Raw genomic sequence first — 8,819 nt, 5'->3', positions numbered from 1 at the left:
AAACCTGAAAAAAAAAAACAATTACAACACCAACACAATATCAAAAGTATGTTGTTAAAAGTTTACAACAACCAAGTTTAACAAACAACAAACTTTAACAAGTTTTTAGAAACAAACACAAGTACCAAACAACCAAATTGAAATTATCATTACAACCAAGTTCAATCTTCATTCATGTGAATCACTTCATCATTTCCTAATTCATCTACAAACAAAAAAAAGTTAGTATTGAATTATAAACTTATAATTACGCAAAAACAAACAAAAGGTATATATATTTTCTATTTTGTTAAAATATATAATAAACTTAATAATATAACATAGGACGGGTTGGTATTAAGGCGGGTTCAACCCATTGGTTTGGGTTGGCTCCTATGGGTCGGTTTTAAGTACTAAAACGAACCCAAAACACATTTATTGGTTTTTAAAAATTTAAACCCAAACCCAACGGTTTGGTTTCAGATTCGGTTTCACGGTTTCGGTTTTGTTGATTTTGGTTAGGTTTCGGTTTTGCTCACCCCTACTTAAATCTTTAATCTTCGATTTCTGAAACCATAATCGGTTTTCTAAAACTGTAATCGATTTTGTACAAATCTTTTCTTAATCTCGATTTTGTACAAACCTATTTTTATTCTATTAAACGGATTTTAATACTTTCTGGACTCAATTTGATTTAAACCTTCTTAATCTTGAAATCAGTTTTATGCAATCTTTTTATGCAGTTCTATGTTTATGTATGTATACAAATATTTTCTTAATCTCACTTTTTTTACAAATATGAGGTTTATGTAATCTGTTTATGAACTTCTACTATATTCCTATATAAAAGTTTTGATATTTGTATACATGCAAGTCTATGTAATCTACTTATGAACTTCTGTGTTTATATAGTTCTGATTATCAATGTTCAATGTTTTTTTAGTGAGACTCAAGAACAAATTCAGCAACCCCCACAACTAGACCATGTTGTTGTAGGAACAATGAGTGTAGAGCATGTAGGTACATGCGTTGCACAAACTGCACGTGTTGGAGGTACAAGTAGAAGACTGACTTTTGATGTTTGGAATTACTTTGAAAGGAGAAATATTGAAGGTCAAGATAAGGTTGGTTGTAACTATTTTGGGAAAAAGCTAAGTGGAAAAAGCAAGAATGGAACCACACACTTGCGTAATCACTACAACATTTGCATGTCAAGAAAGAATCAAGGCATCTGGAAATCAATCTTTAATCCACGCCAAGAGACAAAATATGAACCTGTTTCACTTGGTACACATATCTTTGATCAAAATGTGTCAAGTAAAGAACTTCCGAAAATGATAGTGCTTCATGAGTATCCACTTAACATAGAGGGGCATATTTGATTTCGAAGCTTTGTTAACTCAGTTAACCCATTTTTTTAAAGATGTGTCACAAACAACCATTAAGATTCATAAAGGACATTTTCGACATTAAAAAGATGAAGATAAAAAAGAATTTGAGTGCTAATAAAGGGAGAGTGGCAGTAACTATTGATATGTGGACAACCTCCAACAAAAAAAGGCTACATAGTGGTCGTTGCACATTGCATTGGGGATTCATGGAAGATGTGCAATAAGATTTTATGGTAATTTACTACTTATTTATTTATTTTAGCATTAATGGATTGTTTGGTTTCATGGTCAATTGATTGTAAGTTGTCTACCTTGACTTTAGATAATTGTAGTGTTAATCTCTCTATGATTGAAAAAATGAAAGAAAAATTGAGACTTGATAATCTACTTCTGAAAAGGGAATTGCTTCATATGAAATGTTGTGCTCATGTCTTGACCTTAACACCTTAACCCTCCAACCTTATTGCTCCATCCAACCATCATCTTCTCGATCCACAACACCATCAAGACTCACAAATTTCTATATTTAATACTTATCATCTTCACCACCACCTAATACCACCCCTATTCCTCCATTACAACCACTGTTCACCCACCTCTATAAAACTTCAATAATCAACATCTATGTTACCATAAAATCAAATTGATTACCTTTATCTCCATCCCATGTTCTCATGTACTACACCAACAAAAAAACAAAAAAAAAACAAAAAGAAACAAAGCCTTAATCTCATTTTTAATGTTGCATTGCATATCGATCATTGAGAAGGGGGTGGGTCTTGATTTTTCATTCTTCTCTACAAGTTAACGTACTTACACAAAGAACTGATTCTTCTAGAGGTGGAGGGGGTTAATGTGATGGTCGGCAAATAAGCCCTCTCTGGTGACCTCTGATTACAACTACGGCTAACGATGAAGCCCTCTATGGTTTCCATGCTTTTGACACTCCCCTTTCCATCTACGATCTGTTTGATTTCTTGGACATCATACTAATAAACATGTTCATCGATTATGCCATTGATGTCGGGTTTGGTACTTGACCTGCTGAAGAAAGTATATATGTTCATTGTTCTTTATCCAGAAACTTGAAATCGAAACCTACCTCGAAAATTAGAAAATGGAAACCTACCTGAAAATATATAGGTTTCCATTTCAATGTTATTAACAATACCCATTGGCGGACTAACTTCAATGTCATCAACCGATTACAAACTTCTAAAGTACTGGTTGAAGTCGATTACAAGTCTGCAGTTGGAAGAATAGTTATTATGAACAATGTCGACTTTATCAATAGAGCCATTGTCGACATTTTCGACAGGATCATTGTGGACACCTTTCATTGGTAGATACCAAATTATTCTATGATTAAAATTATCAAAACCCACTAATGGTTGTTATTTTGTTCTCTTCAAGAAGGTTCTCAGACATCGAATACTTATTTGGCATACATTGCAAATATGAATTGATCCTTTTTTAACACTCGCATTGCGTGTCAATACTGGTAGAGTGTTCAGATAACAGATAGATTATTTACAATGGGTAGTCTTCTAAACCAACTTTTTGAATACCTTACCTCATATATGAATGTGTGTTACATGATTGGCCATTTAAGAAAAATTTGATAGTATTTCCCCTTTAACTCCCAACTATATATAGAAATATATACCCGACGAACAGAGAGAAAATAAAAACTGGATTTTTCTTAAACCAAAAATCGTGTAATACACATTCACATCCTAAATGAAACCCACCTCGAATTTTTCTTAAACCTGAAATCGAAACCCACTTCGAAAATCATAAATGGAAAGCTACCTGAAAATATATAGGTTTTCATTTTTGATTTTCAAGATGGGTTCGATTTCGGGTTTCTGGACAAAGAACATAGAACATATATTTTTTCTTCAGCAGGTCAAGCACCATACCCAAAATCAATGGTGAAATCGATGAACATGTTCACATGTATGATGTTCAGGAAATCAAATAGATCGGATGTGGAAAGAGGAGTATCGAAAGCATGGAAACCGGAGAGGGCTTTTTTGTCGGCCGGAGTTGTAATCATAGGTTATCGTAGAGGGCTTCTTCGCCGACCATCACACTCACCCCCTTCGTCTACGGAAGAATCATTTCTCTGTGTAAATGCGTTCGGTTGTAGAGAAGAGTTAAAAATCTAGACCCACCCCCTTTTCCTTGGTCGATATACAATGAATCAATAAAATGATAACATGGCTTCGTTTCTTTTCTATTTTGATTTTTTTTTTTTTTTTTTTTGCTGATGTAGTAAGTTAGAACAATGGATTGATATAAAGGTAATAAATTTAATTTTATGGTAACAAGGATGTTGATTATTGAAGGTTTATGGAAGTGGGTAATTAGTGGTTACAATTGAGGGGTATGGCAGACATTGTGTGGTGATAAAGATGATGGGTATTGAAGATGGAAATTGTTGAGGGTTGATGGTGTTGTGAGTGGAGAAGACGATGGTTGAATGGAGCAATAAGGTTGGAGAGTTAAGGTGTTAAGATCAAGATTGTAATCGGTTAGGTGAAGATGGTAACAGTGTTCTGTCCAGCTCCTCCCGGTTAATCTTTATTACTAGAAAGTTAGAGATAGTGATGTGGGCCCAAGTTATTTATTTTCTTTTTCTTTTTTGTTTTAAAATAGATTTAAATAAAGAAAATTATATATATATATATATATATATATATATATATATATATATATATATATATATATATATTATAAATGGTAAATAAGTCTTTTTATGTGGGTGAGAGACTATTTGTTAAAAGTTTTAGAACCACATGGACCAGCTATGTGGTTTTTTAAACTTATGAACTATATCCTAGATTTCAGAAACACAAGGATCATTTATAAGGTTGTGTCAATATAATATGATAGTCCTTGGAAGAGGACCATTTTTGAAAGACCGATAGATATGCCTAGTTTTTGTATATTTATTTTGGATTATACATATAACAAATGTTTTTGTGGACTGTATTTTTTATTTTAATACAAAAAGAGCATAGTGTTACAAATCGCATATATAACAAAATAGAAAAGCAAAGTAAAGTTGTGAATTTTTTGAAACTATATTGATTATTTCTGTAATTTTGATTATTTATGTAATTTTGTATATTTATAAGGCACAAAAAACTATTATTATAAATAATTAGATATACACTTGAAAGTATAAAACTAAAAATATGTCATAGTTTGATTACAAATATGTCATAATTTGGGAGGTAGGTGGTTCACTTATTACTGTGACGTTGGTGGAAAATTGAGTAAGATTGATCATTTCTTAGTGTGCCCCAATTTTATCTCAGCTTTTCTTAATGCCTTTTTTGTTGCCCTCCCGCGGGAGCATTCCGACCACTCTCCGATCATTCTTAGGACCACCTATTCCGACCTCTACCCCAATCCCTCCCATTTTAGTTTTTTCAACTCCTGGTTGCACATAGATGGTTTCAGTGAGGTTATTTCTAAAGCTTGTGCGGATTTCTCAAGGGTTGGTGTTGATGATAGGTACTTATCTCATAAGCTCAAATTCACTAAGGAATCCATTAAAGTGTGGAAGCAGCTAGAGTTTGAAAAAGAGCATAAGATCATGTTGGACTTAAGAAAGAAGGTTGATGATCTTGAAATCGAGGCCCAGTCCAGAGTTATTTCCGATCTAGAAGTGGTGGAGGGTAGAGAGACCAAGCTCCGTATTCCTGAGCTTGAAAACAATGGGAGACTAGATTTGATTCAGAAGGAAAAAATCTTGTGGCTTAAGGATGGTGATGACAATTCTCGTTTCTTCTGTTGCTCGCTTAAGACAAAGAATAGGAGGTGCAGTGTGTAAGGTCTTATGATATATGAAATTAAGTGTCTCTTCAGTTGTGATAGGGACTTCCTCTAATCCCCATTTGACATAAATGAAATTAAGAACTCTATTTAGGAATGTGGTAACGAAAAATCCCTCGGGCCAGACAGTTTCACGTTCAAGTTCTTTAAGAAATATTGAAGTTTGATGCAGGAAGATATAATGCGATATGTTAGGCATTTTGAGTCTTTTGGGTGTCTCTCTAGAGGAAGTAATTCCTCCTTTATCACCCTCGTTCTCAAAGTAAAGGACTCACTCACTTTAAATGATTTCCGGCCGATAAGCTTAATCGGTTGTGTTTATAAAATTATAGCTAAGACCATTGTATCCCGGATCAAGAAGGTTATCAGCTAGGTGATTAGCGAGGTCCAAACAGATTTCATCGAGGGTCGAACCATCCTAGACAACCCTATGATTATTAATGAGGTTTGGTCTTGGGCTAAGAAGGCTAAAACCAAATTATTCCTCCTTAAGCTGGACTTCAACAAAGCCTTCGACTCCATTAACTGTAATTATTTAGAGTCGATGATGAGTCAACTTGGGTTTGGGAAAAAATGGTTGAGGTGGATCATGGGTTGCCTCTCTTCCGCGAGAGACTCATTTATCATAAAAGGGTCGGTTAGGCCCGACAATCGTGTCATGTTCGGGTTTGTGGGTTGACATGTCAAAATACACCAACACGAACACAACCCAATTAAATATACATGTCACGGGTTGGCGGGTTTGGAACATAAACTCATATATGACCCATCAACCTACTTATTTATACGAGTTCATAGGTTAATAGGTTCATGGGTCAGATTTGGGTTTGTGGGTTTATAGGTCAGATTCCATAAATAAAATTGATAATTACACATGACTAAATTATTGATGCAAACATATCCAAATTTTAGACACTTAAGCCTTAAACATATAATTGAAAATTAAAACCATTTGTAGAAACATATTTAAACTAAAACATTAATACAAACACCAAACGTCAAACGTGTTGCACAAGTCAAATGGTCAACAGCATCTTATCCTAGTGTATAAATTGTATACTACGTAAGTCTTAATACATTTAAAAATATATAAATTTTCTATTAAAATTATAAACAGATTGGCGGGTCAACTCGTATTTTTTTTAGAAACTCATATATGACCTGTTTAATAAACGGGTTGGCGGGTATGCGGGTTAACGGGTTGGCAGGTTGAAAAACTCAACTCAAACCGGTTTATTTCGTGTCTTGTCGTGAGTCATGTCGAGAATTTTCAGGCCTAGGGTCGGCTACCAAGGAACTCCCCCTATCCAAAGGCGTGAGGCAAGGAGATCTCTCCCTTCCTCTTTATTATTGCTATGGAAGGGCTTAACATAGCCATGTGCTCCGTCTGTCAAAATTCACTCTTCCATGGCATAAAAATCTTGAATGATGGACCTTCCATTTCTCATCCCTTCTATGTGGACGATGCCCTCTTCGTTGGGAATTAAGCCTTTAATAACTTTATGAACCTTGTGTGACATCCCCATTTTCACGGCCAGAAAAGACCGATTTTGTTGATGCTTTATAAACATCAAAATACCTCTTTTAATAAAAATGTTGTGAAATTTGTTCCCAATTATCAAGGCATTTCCGAAGAAAAATATTTTTTTTCATTTTAAAACATTTGTCATCGTCAATACATAAACATAAGCATAAACAGAACTTACATTCATTATCACTAGTGAGTTATATCTCCTTAACCTCTTCAGTGTAATGTGACTTCCTATCAACACCTGTGATATAAATAAACTAAGTGGGTCAGGTTGGGAAACCTGGTGAGTACATAGGGATTTCAATCCCACAATGTTATATCATATATATAATTTAGAACTCACAAAATATACAATTTCACCATATATATATATATATATATATATATATATATATATATATATATATATATATATATATATATATATATATATATATATAAGCAACTCTTACCCCAACCCGTCGATCCTCTCAACGACACTATCCATACTCTCAGACCTTAAATTTTACCTCCTACTGAATCCATACTCTCGGATTTAATCCATTCTCTCGGATCAATAAATGTGCCCATTCCATACTCTCGGATTAAGGATAAATGCCTATGTGTAACTCCTGTCTCACCGATTAACGAAGAATAACTATGTCCTATCCATACTCCCGAACTGAGGACGACTGATTATGTATTAATCCATACTCCTGAACTAAGGACAACAGACTATGTCTTAATCCATACTCCCAGATTAATGACAATTGACTATGTCCAATCCATACTCTCGAACTAGGGAAAATGAGTATGTCTAATCCATGATCCCGGATCAATGACATATACTAAAGCTCTATCCTCTGAGTATAACTCACTCGTACCCATAAGAAAATACTACCCAATATTCCTCATAATTAATGTAGGTTTACGCTTTATCCTAAATCATCATATATAATCAGGTATGCTCTTTAACACGTATTTCAAAAAACATCAATTAACTCGCACATAAACGTATAATTAACACTTTAATCAATACTTGTATTAAAGTCATGTTCATGAAATGGACTATGCACTCACTTGAAAAGGTGGTGACTCGACACTCGGATAGTACTTCGTTACTCTTAACACAATTTTTCCTTTGACAAAACCTAATATCATTACAACTAGAGTTTAGTCTATTATTCACCGAGACTAATTAATAGTTTAGATATTATTACTATTATATAAGCATTAAACAATACTTATATAACCCATAATAATAGCTCAAGTATTTATTATAAGGTCTTAATAGCATTACTATATTGAATCATAAGCCAAACTAAAGATAGGTTAGACGTAACTCACTTACAACGGGTTTTTCTCAAAACCGGGCTTCGCTGGAGCAGCGTTCCCGAGCCAAAAGGATCTTTTCTTGGGGCTTCGGGAGCCTCGGGGATTCCTTCAGGTGCTAGGGGGTTTACCTAGGCTTAGGGGGGGGAGGGTTTGGGGCTAGAGACAAAGAGTTTAGAGAGAGAAAAAAGAGGTTGGAATGGTGTGAAGAATGAGGGAACCCGACACCCCTATTTATAGGCTGGAAAACAGATCTACTTGTCAAGTAGGTCCTCCTACTCATCGAGTCCATGCCACATGTCACCTTCTGGTGGCTTGCCTTGGGAAGAAAGCCTTGACCCATATTCAGCCATGTCACCCCTTTTTGCAGCAGCACCCTGCCGACTTCTAAACCACGTAACTTTCGCATACAAGCTCCATTTTCGATGTTATTTATATCCACACGTAAGTAAAAACAAGATGTACAACTTTCATTTATACTCTGTCGGCTAATTCTCGACCAATCTTAAATTTAATAGTAGGAGGAGATTATACTGTTAAATGTCCGCGTAAAATTCATAACTTCTACATACGAACTCCGTTTTCGTATGTATTTTTAACCTTGAGATCCTATTAATGAGATATTCAACTCTCATTTAGGTCACGTAAGCCAAAAACCGCTCGAACTAAAATTCGAGTTTCCGGCCGTGCACTGCTAGGCCAAATCTTAGAAAATTCATAACTTCCTCATACGAAGTCAAATTTTGGCGTTCTTTTTTTGT

The sequence above is a fragment of the Lactuca saligna genome, chromosome 7, assembly GCF_052625555.1.
Source record: "Lactuca saligna cultivar CGN05327 chromosome 7, ASM5262555v1, whole genome shotgun sequence".
NCBI classification, from domain to species: Eukaryota; Viridiplantae; Streptophyta; class Magnoliopsida; order Asterales; family Asteraceae; genus Lactuca; species Lactuca saligna.
Note: the sequence above shows the minus strand (reverse complement) of the source record.